The sequence below is a fragment of the Benincasa hispida genome, chromosome 8, assembly GCF_027475165.1.
Source record: "Benincasa hispida cultivar pf3 chromosome 8, pf3_genome.v1.1, whole genome shotgun sequence".
NCBI classification, from domain to species: Eukaryota; Viridiplantae; Streptophyta; class Magnoliopsida; order Cucurbitales; family Cucurbitaceae; genus Benincasa; species Benincasa hispida.
In genome coordinates, this window is record NC_143485.1 from 59,322,005 (window position 1) to 59,342,409 (window position 20,405).

General features: G+C 39.5%; 1 non-coding gene across 1 annotated transcript; it reads right to left on the minus strand.

The window, feature by feature from the left end:
* Positions 1-19,423: 19,423 nt before the first annotated feature.
* LOC120080656 (small nucleolar RNA R71) lies at positions 19,424-19,527 on the minus strand. The gene has a single exon (XR_005482607.2). It is a non-coding gene; the product is annotated as a small nucleolar RNA R71 (small nucleolar RNA).
* Between the last annotated feature and the right edge of the window lie 878 nt (positions 19,528-20,405).

The following is a 20,405-nucleotide window of genomic DNA, read 5'->3' on the forward strand; positions in this document are numbered from 1 at the left end:
ATGAGATCTATCTTGCAAAATACCAAAAATCACTCAAACAAGAAACCATTAACCAGTTCCCCGGCAACGATGCTATAAACTTGTTGATTCGTAGGTATGTATGATATTAGATGATCAAAATGATGCGATACTACTTCTATTTATGCGTCAATTAGGAATATTCATGTAGTATGCTCTGCGTTGTCACAAGTTTCCTTACAATGGACCCAAGTGTAATTCCACCGCAAGTTTCTCGGTATGATCCGAGGTCAAACATGGGAAAATGGTTTTCGGATACTGCGGTATGTTCATGGTATATGCGACCAGCTTTCCAATTCTTTATAAAGGAGTTTGTACAGGTATGTAAATTGCGGTATAATAAAGGAAAGCAATAAAGATGCGATAACACATAAAAATACAATAAACCTAAGCTAGATGTTACAAGATACAGACTTCATGTACAAGATGCTAGAATTAAGGCTGGCTGTGAAGGTTGTGCAAAGATGTGGGATATGGCAAAAAGTCTTATGAACAAAATAGAAAGAGAAAGATAAGTATTACAAACAATGCAAGTTCTTAATTGGATTGAAGGCAAAAATACTGTTCTGCTCTTCTCTTGGCGTACATCTCTCAGTAATCGGCCGTGTTCCCCATATGTCTGTGGTGAAATAGAGTCTAACGTAATGAACGCAAGGTTGCTTCCATGTCTAGAAGTACTATTCGTTTTAGTTAACGCACTCTTCTGATCCTCTCTCGATAAATCAGAATGCATCTTCACTTCTGCTCTCACAGATGCAGATGCCCTCTAGCATGCTTTAGCTAAACGTATTTTGTAACTTTAATACATATTAAGTTCTTGGTGATTCGTATTTCTCATCAAGAGATTAAGAAAACATCTTGAAGAAAGTGACTAACGGGTGAATGGAAATAGACAGAAAATGGTAGATGGAATCTATCGAAACATTTAATATTTCTACTAAGCATTTGATACATGATTTGTGAATGAAGAGGTAAAGAAAATATGAAATACAATGAAAGAGAGATAGAACAGATACAAACTAGTGCCAATGTCTTGGCACAAATTCGATGGAGATCCACTTGTCGGATCGGATGGTTTCGATGGCAGGAAGAGCTTCCCTCTCAGGCTTGCTCCACCGGTAGCAGGGATCTATGCACAGAGCTTCGATCGGGTATATGGTAGGTCAGATCTGAGATTCACCTTTTGGCCTTATCTCGTTCTCTTCCCGGATTTCCTCTCTACAGCACTCAGCTTAGCCTTTTCTCTCTAAAATCTTACAACACTTAGCCCCGTATCCAGTAGCATACTTTTCTCTAAAATCAATGGGGTATTTATAGGAGTAGATCCTTGACTCCGGCCTTGTGGTCCCCACTTGATGTTATGGTAATTTCGCAGATGGAGGGATATTATTCCTTCTGTTATGCAATTAGACCATTAATTCTGCACAACCATTAGTTGTCCACGTGTCGCAATCCTCGACTCTCACGTTGCTCAATTGCATCTTTCGATCATAGGTTCCACATGCGGTGTTTGTTTTTATTACCGTATGTGGTCGAAGCATAGCTCTGGACCGACTTTCATCTTGTGCCGTCACTTCGGTAATCGTCTCTTCATGGTTGATCGACTGGCGCAATTGTGACATAAATGCGTTGATTATTTCTTATGAGCCTTGAGCGCAAACGGTGACTTGGTTTTCTACAAAACAGAGTAAAGTTTGGCCTGTCTTCCATCTTTTTGGTGTTAGTGGGTGTAATCGCAAACATTTATAATTATTATCATACTAGGCTAATTTTCTTACAACTGGCGCATAATTACTAACTTTTGGCCACAATATCTAGATAAGGTGGCATAAATAACTTGTATTTCTACAAGTTATCACTACACTGCACGATCACATTGAACTCGAACAAAGCGATCACCAAGTCATGAACACCCCAAACACCACGAACGGCCTCCACAGAACCTCGACTGTGTCGAGCTGAGTAAGACACCACCAAAAAGGTTACCTTGGTATTCTCAGTGTGAGAATCCAGAGTGTAGGCTCTATGTGGACTTGGTTAGAGGATGAGACCGGAGGAGAACAATCGTGTAAATGATTGAACAAGTGGGAGAAGATAAAGTCTATCATATAGGTCGATGCCCAATCATTTATCAAAAGCTATGCGATCGTCTAACAAAAGCTATGCAATCGTTTAGCTCATCGTTCAGCAGAGAGTCTGTCGTATAGAAACTCTCCACGATCGTCTAGTCTCTCCAAGCTGTCGTTTAGTAAATTTGATTTACTTGACAACCTCTTCGTGAGAACTTTTCAAGAGTGGAAATCTCAACTTTCCGAGAGTGGAAATCTCAAATTAACCTTAACTAAATTTAGGAAAACATTTTTCCTTTTAACTCACGGTTACCTTGAAACCACCAATAACGTCCCACTCAATTGGTTATTAGAGAAAACTCCTTGTCGATATGTGAATCATACCTTGAAGGCAAGATGACCAAATGACCTTTTACTGGAAAAGGTTATAGAGCCAAGGAAACCTTGGAGCTTATACATTCAGACCTCTATGGTCCGAATAGTGTTAGAGCTCGAGGTGGGTATGAATATTTCATCTCTTTCATAGATGATTATTCAAGTTGTGGGTATCTATACCTAATGCAACGTAAGTCTGAATCCCTTGACAAGTTCAAGGAGTATAAGGCTGAAGTTGAAAACTTGTTAGGTAAGAAGATAAAAACACTACGATCTGATAGTTGTGGAAAGTATATAGACCTCGAATTCCAGAACTATGTGATAGAACATGGAATCACGTCCCAACTCTCAACCCCAAGTATAGCTCAGAAGAATGGTGTATCAGAAAGGAGAAATAGAACCCTGTTGGACATGGTTCGGTCTATGATGAGTTATGCTCATCTTCCGGGGATTTTCAATGGAGACTTCATGTTACATTTTGAACAACGTTCCCTCAAAAAGTGTTTCTGAAACACCTTTTGAGTTGTGAAGAGATTGTAAAGGTAGTTTACACCACTTCAGGGTTTAGGGATATCCGGCCCACGTGCTTGTGGCTAATCCTAAGACGTTAGAACCGCATTCAAAAGTTTTTCTCTTTGTAGGCTACCCCAAAGAAATAAGGGGTGGATACTTCTATGATCCGAGTGAGAATAAGATGTTTGTGTCGATAAACACTATCTTCTTGGAAGAAGACCACATCAGGGATCATAAACCACAAAGTAAGCTTGTTTTACATGAGATTGAGTGAAACTACTGAGTGTTCAACAAGAGTTGTTGAACAGACTGATAGATCAACAAGAGTCATTGATGTTGGTTCATCTAGTCAACCATCTCAAGAGTTGAGACTGCCTCAACATAGTGGGAGGGTTATGAACCCACCAGAATGCTACATGGGTTTGACTGAAGCCCAAAACATCATGTTTGATGATGGAGTTGAGGATCCATTATCTTATAAGCAAGCAATGGAGGATGTTGAAAAAGATAAGTGGATTAAAGCCATGAATCAGGAAATGGAGTCTATGTACTTCAATTTTGTCTGTGAACTTGTGGATCATCCTGATGGGGTAAAACCTATAGGTTGTAAGTGGATCTACAAGAGAAAACGAAGTGTAGATGGAAAGGTGTAGATCTTTAAGGCTAGACTTGTGGCAAAGGGTTATACCAAGGTCGAGGGAGTAGGCTATGAGGAAACTTTCTCATCTGTTGTCAAGTTGAAGTCTATCAGGATTTTCCTATCCATAGCCACATTTTATGATCATGAGATATGCAAATGGACGTCAAGATTGCCTTTCTGAATGGTAATCTTGAGAAGACCATCTACATGGCTCAACAAGAGGGGTTCATTGTTCCAGATCAAGAGCAAAGAGTTTACAAGCTTAATAGGTCCATTTACAGGCATAAACAGGTGTCTAGATCGTGGAATATTAGATTTGATAGTGCGATCAAATCATTTGAATTTGATTAGAATGTTGATGAGCCTTGTGTTTACAAGAAAATCATCAATAGCTCAGTAGCTTTCCTGATGTTGTATGTGAAAGATCTCATATCTAAGAGTTCCATGAGCACGTTCAGATCGCTCCGATCTCATAGTGACCGAAATACAACAATATACATTCAAAACATACAGTTATGCAAACAAATCTTAATTAACGGCATGCTATGATCAACAAAATAACAAAAGAAAGAGTTCCATACCTGTTGAAGTCAATCTTCACACTTTGGAACTTGATGCAGTGGAACCATCCAAGCGATCTACCAATGCCAAGTAGCAGCGTCAAAACAACAGCACGAGTTATGCAAACAAATCTTAATTAACGGCATGCTATGATCAACAAAATAACAAAAGAAAGAGTTCCATACCTGTTGAAGTCAATCTTCACACTTTGGAACTTGATGCAGTGGAACCATCCAAGCGATCTACCAATGCCAAGCAGCAGCGTCAACAACAACAGCACGAACAACCGCACGAACACGAATGTCGTGGGGGACGACGACACCACCACTAAAGAGCCTTGGGTATTCTCGAAGTGAAAACCGAAAGAGTGGTCTTTGATGATTTTGGTAGAGGAAGGAGGAAACACGAATCGTGTAGGTGATAAGCAAGTGGGAGGGAAAAAGCGCTATCGCATAGCAGACTGCTTATCGTTTAGGAGAAGCTACACGATCGTGCAGGTTTTACTGAACGATTGTTTAGAAAAAAGTATACGATCGTTTAGAAAAATCGGCACACTATACGATCGTTTAGAGAAGCTACGCGATCGTTTAGGAAAAAGTGCGCGATCGTTTAGGCGCGAGGTAGATGATCATTTAGGCAGAGAGTGCTATTGTATAGGCTCTTGAAAAAACTTAAGCGATCGTTTTCTTTTCTCCAACGCACGCTTGCAAAATCTTTTTGGGCGATTGAACGATGGGGTGATTCAAAATGAAAACATTTTTCATTTTAATTCATCGGTTACAATAACCAACGGATCCCACTAACCCACGTCCAAACGTGATTTTTTGGATTAATTATGATATAATTAACCAATTAATTAATTAATTAATATAATCATATTATATTTTTAATCTATAGTTTGATATCACATATCTACTATAGATTTTTCTCCTCTACTTGATATAAATCATATTTATATCTTATTTCCTCCAAAATAATTTATCTCATGTTAAGCCAATTATATCATATATAATTAACTAGTCCAATTATATCATATATAATCGAACTTCCTCTTGTCAATTTGAACATTTCAAATTAACCCAAATACTGGTTCTTGACTTTATTCAAGCTACCCAGGGGACCTAATGGACCTATGGCTCGAAGCTCCAACGGTCCATGAATAGCTAACTAAACTCTTTAGCCACGAGATCCACCATCCATTAACTGTCAGGCATTCCACTAAAGACCAACAACTAAACTCTTCTTACCACAGATATATTTCTGTGTCCATCAGATATAAATAATCATGAGTACGATGACCCTTCATAGATACTCGTAAATATAGCTGAGCCAAATTATCGTTTTTCACTTGTAGTTAGATCTCACTCCTTAAGTACCACTGATTCCTCTAATGAACAATACAACATAGTCTAACTATGTGTGAACATCTCTCAGGCCAAGAGAAGTTGTGTGGCGCCACATTGTTCAAGCCCCAAAATCAGCCCTTAAGGGAGCTATCTATCTACTTACCCCTGCCTCAGGGAAGAAGTGAATTCCATCTTTTGTAGCTGACTTCACAGGTCTCAAATCATACGAATCCCGAAAATGGTATGTTTGAATCGGCGACCTGACCACTTCCACCCATACAAATCAAAAGACCACACTCAATGGTAGGAGTTCCCAACTCACTCAAGATTGAGGTCATGTTACCTATGTCCATCCTAGTGAAGTGAAGTCTCTGTCATGAACGGTGTTATATAACGAGACGTTAACACTTCGTGGTCAAGTCTTATACAAACTCCTTGTATAGGACGCCCCCGCTCGTATGTCCCCAACACGAATGATTAGGATCAGACCATCTGTGACAAGTCATAACACTTGTGACCATTCCACAAAGCTGGCCGCATCCGTAGTATTACCAGGATAAGGTTTCCCTCCTATATCCATATACTACAGACCATTTTGGTTATCACACAAGACATGATCCACTTGTATGTCACCATATACATGCTTGAGTCACATACAGATAACCAGGGATTTTATGTTTATTGGTTTGTGGTAAAGCAAATAAAACAAGTAACTGAGCAAAAATACAAGATGTGAAGTAAATATCATATATTAACAACACAAGCGTTCGTACAAACTGTTTACAAACTACAGGACAAAAGACTTTAGGACATCAAACCCAATAATCTCCCACTTGCCCTAAAGCGAAGTGGGGTGTACAATAAACTAGTACAAAACAATAAACTAGGGCATAAAAGCCCAGTACAAGAAAAATCTCCCACATACCGTAGTCCAGCCACGGGTGATCCTGTAGACCCATGCTCCATAGGTGACCCTCAAACACTGTAGCCGTGAGAGCCTTCGTAAACGGGTCAGCAACATTAAAATGGCCTGGGCTGATCCGTCTCACCTCCTCAACCTCTTGAGGAATCTTAGGACACATGTCCTTAGACAAAGTGACTCCATGCCGGAACGACAATAGGCCCCTCCTGGAGTCCTGCATCGAAGACTTGAGCAATATCTTGTCAATGTACGATGCCTGAGACAATGCTAACATTTTATTCTTACAATCTTGAAAGATCTATATACCTAGAACAAACTAAGCCTCTCCCAAATCTTTCATTTGGAATTGGGTCACTAGCCAGTTCTTAACTGTAGTCAGTAGACCTACATCATTCCCAATTAGTAGGATATCGTCTACATACAACACTAAGAAGACTACTAAAGCGTTAATGATCTTCTTGTAGACACAAGGTTCATCAACATTTTGGTCAAAGCCATATGACTTGATCGCAGTATCAAACCGTATGTTCCAAGATCGAGGCTCCTGTTTCAATCCATAAATGGACTGAATTAGTTAGCTGATCTACAAGATCCCATACTGAGTTGAAGTACATCGACTTCATCTCGAGATCCATGGCCTTGACCCATTCATCTTGGTCAACATCTTTCATTACCTTCTTCTAAGACAACGGATCCTCAACGTTGCCATCTTCCACCATAGCAAGGATTTCCATGAAACCCAGATAGTGAACGGGTGGGTTCGCAACCTTCCCACTACATCGAGGTTCCCTCATCTCTTGAGGTGGAACCAACATACTGAATGAACTCCCATAAAAAACTCTTGTTGATGTAGCAGGTTCTTCAACAACTCTTGTTGAAGTTTCAATAGTTTCATTGGAAAGCTCATGCAACACGACTTTGCTTCGAGGACTGTGCTTCTTTATATGATCCTCCTCCAAGAAAGTAGCGTTTGTTGAAACAAACACTTTATTTTCCGTTGGATCATAAAAATAACCCACTCGTGTACCTTTGGGGTAGCCTACAAAGAGGCATAACCTCGACCGTGGTTCCAACTTCTTGAGATTAGCCTCAAGCACATGTGTAGGGCAACCCCAAATGTGGAAGTGACGTAAACTAGCTTTTCGCCCGTTCCACAACTCCAGAGGTGTTCTTGCAACACTCTTAGAGGGAACACAGTTGAGTATATATACCGTAGTCTCCACTACGAAACCCTAAAACGAGTCTGGTAAGGAAGAGTAACTCATTATCGAGTGAACTGTGTCCAATAAGGTCCTATTTCTCCTCTCCGCTTCACCATTGTGCTGAGGTGTACCCGACACTGAGAGTTAGGAAACGATTGCATGTTCTATCAAATAGTCCTAGAATGCCGAGTCCAAAAACTCTCCACCTTGATCTGATCGAAGTGTTTTAATATGTCTATCAAATGTGTTTTCAACTTCAGCCTTGAACTCTTTGAACTTTTCAAAGGATTCAGACTTTCGTTGCATAAGATAAACATACCCTTACCTTGAGTAATCATCAGTGAAACTGATAAAATACTCATAGCCACCTCAAGCTCGAACATTCATAAGACCACAAAGGTCAGAATGTACTAACTCAAGAGGCTTCTTGGCTCTATAACCTTTTCCAGTAAAAGGTCGTTTAGTCATCTTACCTTTAAGGCAAGATTCGCACACTAGTAAAGAATTTTCTTCTAACTCACTTAGAAGTTCATTCTTCACCAATCTCTCAATCCTATTGAGATTGATGTGCCCTAAACGAAGATGCCAAAGTTGGGTATTTTCCTTTGGAGAAATTTGTCGACGTTTTAATTGATTTATGGCAGTTCTGAACAATTCAGTTTATGGAGGGAATTAACGGCTAATGGCCTTAGCACATATAAATTCGATTCCAATTTTTCTGTGCAAATAAAAACACCATCTTTATGAATAAATGCTTTATCTACATTAAACGAGATAGAATTTTACATTGCAATAAACACTTTATAGAAATAAGGTTTCTCTTTAGTTCAGGAACAATATATACATCATGTAAAACAAGAAACCTATTCTGTAAAGCTAACTGGAGTCCTCCCACTGCCACAACTAAGATGACATGCCCGGAGCCTACTCACATCGTCATCTCACTAGCCTCCAGCTGTCGCCAAGATCTAATCCCCTAAAAAGAAGAACAAACATGGTTAATGGCGCCTGAATCAATTATCCAGGCAGAGTCACCATTCTCCACTAAACAATTTTCAAGCACAAGTAAATCACATTTACCTTTATCGGCCTTGACCTTAGCCTTTGCTGCTTTCTTCTCTTTCAAATACTGAGGACAGTTCCTCTTCCAGTGTCCATATTGGTTGCAGTGGAAACACTTTCCCTTAGCAACCTGTGGATACCTCCTTGGGGCGACAGGCGGTGGGTTAGCAAGTGCCTTCCCTTTTCCCTTACCACCCTTCTTCTTCATCCCCTTTGCAGAGTTAGAAGTAGAAGGTACAGACTTCGTTTTTGAGGTCGAACCTCTATGGAATGTCTTAGAGGATGAGGTAACATTTGCCTCTTCTTAATTTTCAGTAAAGATTGGTATGTCTGTAACTCGTTGAGGAGAGTTGTAAGGTTATATTTCACTTTGTTAAGATCACATTGCTAACAAAGTGTAGGAAGCTCTCCGACAAAGAATGCAGAATTATGCTAACCTGGCTGCCCTCATCGATGGTAGACCCATTCAACTCTGCCACATTAAAGTGGACCATCATGTTTAGCACATGTTCACAAACAGAGGAGCCTTCTTCCATTTTGGAGTTGAATATGTATTTAAGAGCCTCATGCATAAGATGTTCAGACGGTTGTCCAAACATCCTCCCGTAGGGACTCCATGATCTCATGCACTAAGACCATAGGCTCATGTTTCTTGGCAAAGACTTCAGAAAGACTTGCCAAGATGTAGGCTTGAGCCTTCTCATTCGCCCTTGTCCATCGCTCGTATGCCTCCCGAAAACTTCGAGCGAAATTTGGAGCTGGAATAGGAGGACAAGCCTCCGTGAGAGAAAACATTAGAGGAGCTATGCGATTGTTTAGGAAACAATGTAAGATCGTTTAGGCACGAGGTAGACGATCGTTTAGGCGGAGAGTGCTATTGTATAGGCTCTCAAAAAAACTTAAGCTATCGTTTTCTTTTCTCCAACGCACGCTTGCGAAATCTTTTTGGGCGATTGAATGACAGGACGATTCAAAATTAAAACATTTTTCATTTTAATTCATCGGTTACAATAACCGACGGATCCCACTAACCCACATCCAAACGTGATTTTTTGGCTTAATTATGATATAATTAACCAATTAATTAATTAATAAATATAATCATATTATATTGTTAACCTATAGTTTGATATCACATATCTACTATAGTTTTTTCTCCTCTACTTGAAATAAATCATATTTATATCTAATTTCCTCCAAAATAATGTATCTCATATATTTAGCCAATTATATCATATATAATTAACCAATCCAATTATATCATATATAATCGAATTTTCTCTTGTCAATTTGAACATTTCAAATTAACCCAAATACTGGTTATTGACTTTATTCAAGCTACCCAGAGGACCTAATGGACCTTTGTCTCGATGCTCCAACGGTCCGTGAATAGCTGACTAAACCCTTTAGCCACGAGATCCACCATCCGTTAACTATCAGGCATTCCACTAAAGACCAACAGCTGAACTCTTCTTACCACAGATATATTCCTGTGTCCATCAGATATAACTAATCATGAGTACGATGACCCTTCACAGTTGCTCGTAAGTATAGCTGGGCCAAATTACCATTTTGCCCCTGTAGTTACATCTCACTTCTTAAGTACCACTGATTCCTCTAATGAACAATACAACATAGTCCAACTATGTGTGAACACCTTTCGGCCCAAGAGAAAGTGTATGGCGACACATCGTTCAAGCCTTGGAATCAGCCCTTAAGGGAGCTATCTATCTACTTACCCCTGCCTCGGGGAAGGAGTGATTTCCATCTTGTGTAGCTGAGTTCCCAACTCCCAAATCAGACAAATCCCTAAAATGGTAGGTTTGAATCGGCGACCTGACCACTCCTACCCATACAAATCAAAAGACCACCCTCAATGGTAGGAGTTCCCAACTCACTCAAGATTGAGGTCATGTTACCTATGTCTATCCTAGTGAAGTGAAGTCTCTATCATGAACGGTGTTATATAACGAGATGTTAACACTTCGTGGTCAGGTCTTATACAAACTCTTTGTATAGGTCGCCCCGCCCGTATGTCCCCAACACGAATGATCAGGATCAGACTATCTGTGACAAGTCACAACACTTGTGACCATTCCACAAAGCGGGCCGCATCTATAGCGTTACCAGGATAAGGTTTCCCTCCTATATCCATATACTACAGACCATTTTGGTTATCACTCAAGTCATGATCCACTTGTATGTCACCACATACATGCTTGAGTCACATGCAGATAACCAAGGATTTTATGTTTATTGGTTTGTGGTGAAGCAAATAAAACAAGTAACTGAAAAAAAAATAAAAGATATGAAGTAAATATCATATATTAACAACACAAGCATTCGTAAAAACTGTTTACAAACTAAAGGGCACGAGACTTTAGGGCATCAACCCCAATAGTATGTGGATGATATCGTACTCATTGGGAATGATGTAGGCTTTCTGACTGACATTAAATTGTGGCTAGCTGCCCAATTCCAAATGAAAGATTTAGGAGAGGTGCAGTATGTTCTAAGAATCCATATCATTTGGGATCGTAAGAAGAAGAGGTTGGCCTTGTCTCAGGGATCATACATTGGCAACATGTTAATCGGGTACTCGATGCAGAATTTCAAGAGGGGTTTATTACCCTTTAGTCATAGAATTATTTAGTCTAAGGAGTAGTGTCCTAAGACACCTCAAGAGGTTGAGGAAATGAGATGGATTCCCTATGCTTCGGCTGTTGGAACCCTCATGTATGTAATGTGATGTACTAAACCTGACATTTGCTATGCAATAGGGATTGTCAATTGATATCAGTCCAATCCAAGATTAGATCACTGGATGGTGGCCAAAACGATTCTCAAGTATCTTTGGAGAATGAGGGACTATATGCTCGTGTATGGAGATAAGGATTTGATCCTTATAGAATACACATACTCTGACATTTAGGCTGATAGAGATTCTTAGAAATCGACATCAGGTTTAGTGTTCACTCTGAATGGAGAGGCTGTAGTTTGGCGAAGCATCAAGCAAGGATGCATCGTGGACTCCACTATGGAAGCCAAATATGTAGCCACTTGTAAAGCTGCTAAAGAGGCTGTTTGGCTTAGGAAGTTTGATAACTGATAGAAATACAAGTTATTAAAGCTCAAATTATTAAAAAAAAATGGGAGAAAGCGATGGTAAAATAGGTAATATTACAATTAAATGTGCCAAACTAAAAGAAAATTGCGATCGCTAATGCTCATCGCATAAAAGCAGTTAAATTGTGTTATTCTATGCAGGTACAATGCAATGGCGTGTTTGAGATGCGATCCAAAGGTACAATGCAATGGCGCGTTTAAGCTTGCGATCCAATGGTACCTTAAAAGATGATCGCATGATGAGTTTACATAAAGGCGGTAGCCTAATGTAATGAAACATGATGAGACGTAAACCTGATAACGGTCAAATCGGAAATACAGTTAACGGCCGTTGAAGACCATATCATTGCAAAAACATTGAACTTCTAGTGACTTTCAGACGACGCAACATGGTATGGAAATTAATGTTGCCCATCAATGCAATCATTAGTGAGAAGAACTGCTTCACCTAGAAGTCTATAAATACCCAATGTTACCAAAGCAAGGGAAGCGCGCGAGGTGGCAAGGCGAAGCCAAGGGAAGGGAATTCTTGAAAGGAAATTAATTTTCAGAGAGGTCGATAGACTGCCAAAAACAGCACGAAGGAGAGACACCTAACCCTTGCGAGAGCAAGATTTTGCAATTCGGGAAAGAGTTAAAGTGATAAGAGCAGTGTAAAAAGCCAGAGGAAGCAAGACATTGTTTACCTGGCTTGATACTTCTTACACCATTTATCATTTTGTACTCAAACACTTTATTTGCAAAAATGGAAACTTCATTTCAATTTATGTTCAGTCTCTCCCCACCATGCACGAGTAACTAAATTTGTGAATGGGTTGAGAAGTACTTAGTTGGCATGACTTATGCTATGCACTTTATGCGATCATATTGTCTTATGTATGCTTCATTCATCATTTGGAGTACTTGAAAGAGTAGTCTGAAGATAGAATCTAGGCTTGAGAGAGTCGGATTAGATTGCATAAGCAAGAGTAGAGACTTAGAAATAAGTTCTATTTGCTACATTCCTTACACATTGCATGCATTATAGAAATAGAAAATGTGGCACTATGCATTGAGAAATGTAGTGCTTAATATTTGTGTATAGCATGATCGCATTACTTGTACAAAATCTTAAGAAATGCTAGCTAAATCACTTCTCAACCCCTTCATCGCATACTTGTTATAACACCACCCTTTCATCACTATGCATTCAACTCCATCACATTAGAAAATTTAAGATAAATAACCATCCACTTCTTTATCACCATCGCAATAGGATCAGAGAGTCTGTCGCATATCTATTTAGTAATCCCTATGTTCGACCCTGGACTTACCAAGACCCTAAGAAGTCTTATACTTGGGCTTTGTTAGGAAAACTTGCATGATCATCGCATCCACACACCCTTCCTTCGCAGGATAAATCAACGCATCGAGTTTTTGGAACCGTTGCCGGGGATTATAGTATAGATTTCGCTAACATCAAAACCTCTTTAATCTCTACAGCTTTCGACCTTTGTTGTATTGCCATTCCACTTATGAAGGAAGAAGCAAGCATCGTATGAGCAAAGGACATACTCTTGAGCTCAAGTACGACCCAAAGATCGAAAGAACTTTTCGCAAAAGGTAGAGAAATAGACGTAAATGGCAAGGAAAAGTTCACAGAATGGTTGAACAACCTAAGGAATGAGTAGCAAATGAAAACAACATGATGGCAAATCCTATCCTACTGGCAAATGATCGCAATAGACCCATCCGGGACTATGCGTCACCAAACTTGTATGATTTCTCCGCAGGAATCATGAGACCAATATTGGATGGATCTAGGTCTGAGATGAAGCCAATAATGTTACAAATGATACAAACAACAGAACCAATCAGAGGATGGTGTGGTGAAGATTTGCACTCCCATCTACGAAGCTTCATTGAAATCTGCAACACTTTTGTGTTCCCTAATATTTCCCCAGAAGAGGTTTGACTCACGTTATTTCCATTTTCACTATGCGATAAAGCAAGAAAATGGGCTTACTCTCTCGAACCAAGAGAGATAACTTCATGGGAGCAAGTTGTGGAGAAGTTTATGAAGAAGTATTTCCCTCCCACAGAAAATGCCAGAAGGAGGAAATTGATCACCAATTTTGAACAAGAAGAAGATGAATCGCTCAGTGACGCATGTGTTGGATTTTATGTCCTAAAACTCGTAGTTTGTAAATTAATAAACATATTATGTGTTGTTTTTCGATAAAATTGTTATTGAAATTGTAATCTTGAATCCAATAAACTAAGGTCCTGAGGCTATTTAATGTAGTTTGAACTTTATGTAGTGACATAAATGTGAATCAAGTTCAAATATATAGCCAAAATGGTCTATAGTATATGAATAAGGTTGGACGCCTTATTCTGGGGACACTGTGAATGCGGCCCATTTTGTAGTTAGTACAAACGATGTGATCCTAAATCGTTCATGTGGAGACATGAAAGTAGAGGCATCCTATGTAAAGAGTTTACATAAGACTGAACCATGAAATATTCACTTTTTACGTTCTAAACGCCGTTTTATGTATAAAACTGACTATTTTCTTTAACTGATGACCTAGGTAACTTAATCTTAATCCTGAGCTAACTATGAACTCCTGTTCACTCAGAATTATCCTTAAATCTGCGTAGGTGAGGGTAGCTCATTATCGCTAGCCCAATAAGCCTCCCATTTTAGGGGTAAAATCAGGTGGATAGTTGGAAATATAGGGTGCAAGATGGAATTCACTCCTACCCGTTATAGGGATAGTAGATAGGTTGTTCCCTTTAGTACTGAATCCAGGTCTTGAACAAGGGGCCCTACCCTCTCCTTGGCCCGAGAGGGATTCGGTTTATAGGTTGGACCTTAAACCAATTGTTCATTAGAGGATCAGTGGAACTTAAGGAACAAGATGTAGTCTTGGGGGTAAAAAATATTTTTATGACCAAGCCGAGATTACGAACAACCTGTGAAGGATTAACTTACTAATCATGGTTATATTAAATGGACACAAATATATATATAGTGAGGGGAGTGCAACTATGGGAATGACCCGTTAGTTAACGAATGTTAATTAGCTCCGTCTAAAGAGTTTAACCAGCTAATCTCGGATCATTGGAGCCTATGATCTATAGGTCCATAAGGTTCCCCTACTAGCTCATATGGAATAAACTTAGAACAGTATGATAGAATAATTCGAATTATTCGAATTAGGTGAAGAGAGAGAAACTGACAAGTATATGTGATATAGTGGTCGATTTTTCAGTTTAGAGATATAGCTTTAATATTTAAATGTGATTTAAATATCAAGAATATGAATAAATTCATATTCGGAAGCTCGGAAGTAATGGAAATGGTCAAAGATGTAAAAAGTCAAAGAGTTGACTTTTGACTTTGAAAAGTCAAACTTTGACCGATCTTATATTCAAATGTGATTTGAATTTTAGGAATGAATGCTCGGGAGGAGTCAACAGAAAAAAATCATAAAAAGTCAAAATGTTGACTTTTTGGTCAAAGTTTGACTTTGACAGAATGACTATTTTGCCCTTTGACTAAAGTTAGTGGGAAAATCCAAACTTTTGTTGGATAATTCCACTAACAAATTAATGGGCTAGGTGTTGGCTTATAGTGGAGACATTAAGCCCACTTAGATAGGGGATTCTAGGTGTTGGGTTTTTATGAATTGATTTCATGCAATTTTTGCATGGCCTTTTTCTATACATATGGGCTTTGAATTTGGATTAAAAACTTTTGCCCATTTTGCCAATTTTAGTTTTAAAATTTTGGCTAGAAAATCACAATTTTGGAGAAAAAGTTTCAACCCAAACCCAACCAAAAATTCTATTTCTTGTTCCATCTCTTTCTCTCTCTCGGGTTCTTCATTCATCGGGTCCCACAACCCGATTCTGAGTCCAGAGGATAGTAGGTCAACTTTAGTGGTGGTCTGAAAGAGTTTGGGTCAAGATTCAGCCAGGAAAAGCAGTTTTCGGGAGCTTCAAAGATAGTTTTTAATTTACAGTTTTTTCCTTCAATTGCATGTTTTTTCCTTTAAATTAAAAGCAATTAGAGTGTAATTAGATCCTTTCTTCACTGCGTGCGTCCATCGCATTAAAGCAACTAATTTACGTATTTTGTGTAGGAAAATGCGTTGGCGCAAGGCAGAATTGCGACCCAAGGAATTCAACGTCCGAGCGCATTAAAAGATGGCGACCGCAAGGCTATGCGATCGTATGCGTTCGAGAAGATGTTCTCAAGAAGGTGGCTGCATAGAGACGTCGCATGAAAGTGAAAGTTTAATAAATCATGATGGGACAGAAAGCTGATGACGGTCAAATCCGAATTTAGTTGACAAGTTGTTAATGACACACTGTAGCAAGTACACTCAACTTTTCGCTGACAATTAATCGGTGCATCAGATTAATGACATCCCATCAGTGCAATCATTTGGGAGAAAAGCTTCTTCACCATGATCTCTATAAATACTGAAGGCCACCATCGAGAAAGAAGCTTAGCCATATAGAGAGTTCGCCATACAGAAGAGAGTTAGCCGTTGTTCATAGTTTTCTTACACTTAGAAGGCAGAGGCGAGTGAAGAGAGAAGACGCCGAAAGATCATTCCTGGTCAGCTCAAGAGAGTGTTGGGAAGCATTGAGAATGGAGAGAGGGCCGACTCTTGCGAAAGCAAGAATATTCTTTTGGGCAGAGTAGAGAAAAACACAGTGTAAAAGCTTTGGGAAGCAAGACATTGCTACCAGGCTTCTTATCTTTACTTCCCATTGTCATTCTGTATTTTGATTTCATTTATAAAATGGAACTTGCATCTCTACATTTGTTCACTCTCTTTACATTACGCATGACTACCTAAACTTTTGAATGGGTTGAGAAGCACTTAGCTGGCATGACCTAAGATCTTTATTTTGTGCGATCATCTTGTCTTATGTATGCGTCCATCACCCCTTTAGAGCTACTCGAGAGAGAGTCTAAAGAAAGAACCTAGACTTGAGAGAGCTAGGTCAGAATCTAGGCTTGAGAAAGTTAGATTAGAACCGCATAAGCAAGAGATAGAAATTTAGAGATAAGTTCTGTTTGCTAACATGCATCGCATACACCCTAGAAATAGGTTATGGTAGTATGCGGTCACCTTGTGTATGTGTGTGTCATTCATCATCGCATAGACAAGAATAGAGGCTTAGACGTAAGTCCTATAGACATCATCGTATACATCGCATGCGTCCTAAAACTAGGAGCTATAGCATTTGCATTGAGAGATGACCTGCTGTTGTATGTGTGTAGCATGATCGCATAACATGAACGCAATCTTAGGAATTATTAGCTGATAACTTGTAGAAATACATGTTATTTTGGCTCTTAAGTTGGAACAATTAAGGTTTTTAATGATAAATTCTCCTCATTTTTAGAAGAAACACATGGAATTACTCAAACATTAGCAAACTCATGAAAAAGAAGTTTTATTACTAAATACTGCGACACTAACGCGTTATATTGCAGGATTTCAACAAGAAGCTAATGCATGAGTAAGAAGTGTTGTAGGCAAAAGTTCTAACGCATGGGCCATGCGTCGGAGGGAATTCAATGCCGAGAAGATTCATTGATTCAGGCTGTTTGTGTCAAATCACCACTTGCAAGTATGGGCACCTACAGCAGGCGACGTCTGAAAAGCTTCTAAGTGTCAGGCGGCTGACAAGGGCATGGATTATAATGCTGCCCATCACCAAGTTGGAGATGACCAATGCCTATAAATAGATGAAATCCATCCAGAGTTCAAATATACAAGTACAGAAATTTCAAGTTCTCACTCTCTGTATTAGCGTAGTCATAGTTGTAGATCTTTAGAAGCTGTGTTGTGGTGCCAAAAAGATCAGAAGGGAAGAGAACCACCATCACTGCGGGTCAAGGAGCGGAGGAAGTCGAGCTTGAGAAAGACACTTCGTCTGATTCTTATACAAGTGATTGTACATAACTAGAATTGAGCCAAAGAGATACAAGTGATTGTACTCTACGGCATGACTCAGTTCCTTTCATCTCATTTATCGCTTTCATTTCATCTGATTAAATATTGCTTTTGTAAAGACAATCTGCTTCTTTATAAATTCATATATTTGATCCATGACACTTTGCCATTGTTTATTTCTTGTTTGTGTTGAATGCATCTATACTTTATGCAAAACTTCATTTCAAATGCCTAAGCCAACTTGATCAATTGGTAAAAGCATCCTTAGCTTAGATTATTCGAAAGAGTAAATAAGCCAACATCAAGTAGAACGCCTAGTACATCTAGAGATAGACTTATTGTTGTTTATTGCATTCTATGTTCGACACATGCATCCTAGAGATAGGTTTTGTATGTTATTCGCATTGAAAAGTGTCGAATAAGAGTCTAACGCATAAATAAAGATAAGCGCCACCTCACCCACAGCACATTCTGGTTCGTGTACATTCATCTTAGATCGACGCATATCACTTACATTAAAATCCATTTTCACATGATCCATTACTCACTACTCGAACTCTTTTGTATCTTCTTACACAAGCACAGCACCTTAGTGTAAATAACACATTTCTCTTATACATTTAGGAAGCCCCTACAATAGCTAAAACGCAAGTTCTGCGTTAGCTTAACTGAATCCCTGAGTTTGACCCTGGACTTACCAGGAACCTAAATTGGATTTATACTTGGGTCTAATTTAGGAAAACTTGAATGCCAATAGGAGAAGTGTCATGCGTTCTGTTGCACATCTCTAATGCACCAACGCGTTACAAATACATAAACGGATCAAAGCATCAATGCATCATTTATACTTGAGAACTTATTTTTCCAATTTATTTTATACAACGCACTCCTAACTCGAATAATGATAGCAACGAACAAGTTTTTTGCGTCGTTGCCGGGGATTCAGAAACAAAACTAACCAGAAATTTTGTTTGTATCTTTTGTGGAACACTTCAGTCGAGGGATTATTACGAGTTAAGCCTAAGCTTGTGAATGTTTATGTGCAGGGAGAGCACTCCTGAACTTATATACGACCCCGAGATTAAAAGGACCTTCCGACGTAAAAACCGATCTAATCATCGTTGAAAGTTGAGGCAGCAACTTCTCAGACAATAGAACAGGAAACAAGCAATGGCGGACAACCAGGCAAATCAGAACTTAGCTCAGCAACTAGCTCATGCTGCACAAAATTCGATCCTAATGGCGAATAGTAGCACGCATCCCATGAGGGAGTACACGTCCCCTGTATTGTATGATTTCTCTCCAGGAATCATATACCAAACGCCAGATGGGACAAGGTTCGAGATGAAATTTGTAATGCTTCAAATGCTTCAGACTATTGGACAATTTGGGGGTGGTCGTGGAGAAGATCCTCATGCCTACATGAAGTGTTTCCTAGAAACGTGTAATTCATTTGTGATTCCTAGAATCACCCCAAAGGCGATCAGGCTATATTTGTTCCCATATTCTTTGCGTGATGATGCAAAACAATGGGTAAGCTCACTTGAGCCTGGTGAAATCACTACCTGGGAGAAGTTGATGGAGAAATTTTTGCAAAAATACTTCCCACCTACCACCAACTCGAGGAGACGTCAAGAGATTATGAACTTTGAACAAGAAGAAGCTGAGACCTTAAGCACCGCATGGGAGCGTTTTAAGGGATTGGTCAAAAATTGCCCGAATCATGGACTACCACTAACTATCCAAATGGAGACTTTTATGGTGGATTGAATAAAGCATCGTAGATGGCAGCCGATGCATCGGCAGCTAGTGGAATTATGGATAAATCTTACACTGAGGCTAGAGAGATATTAGACCGCATTGCTAAGCACAACATGGAATGGGTGGACGATACATATGACGAAAGAGCTGACAGGAAGAAGAGATCTCAGAATGTTAATTCTATCGATTCCAACACAATAGCCACACTATCCGCACAAGTGGCTACGATGACCAGCCTTTTGCAGAACATATCGCTAGGGAACACATCAAATCAGCAGAAGGTGAATCAGATAGAGGCATTTGGCAGCCCATGGTCAGTTGTGTGGGCTATGGAGATCTTCATTCTTATGCTGAGTGCCCACAAAACTCGCAGTCAGTATGCTTCATTAAAAACAACCCATTTTCCAATACATATAATCTTGGATGGAGGAACCATCCAAATTTTTCTTGGACAGGAGGAAATCAACAAGAGCACCACCCAGGGGCAAATTAACAGCAAAGGCAAAGATCGCCGCCTGCATTTCAACCAACACATCAGCCACACCAACAACCCTTTAATAGAAGAAGACAGGCGTCGAGCTCAGGATCTCCGCTTGATAACCTATTAAAGGAGTGCATAGCCCAAAATGACGCATTGCTGAAAAGCCAGGCGTCATCTATCAAAAACCTGGAAATACAGGTAGGGCAGATAGCGAGCGAGTTGAAGAATAGGCAGCCTGGAGTTTTTCCTAGCAACACTGAAACAGCTGGGAACAACAATGGAAAGGAGCAATGTCACGCGGTGACGTTGTGAAGTGGAAAAGATCTTGAAGAAAAAAGAATGAATCCAAGAAACAACAGTTCTTTA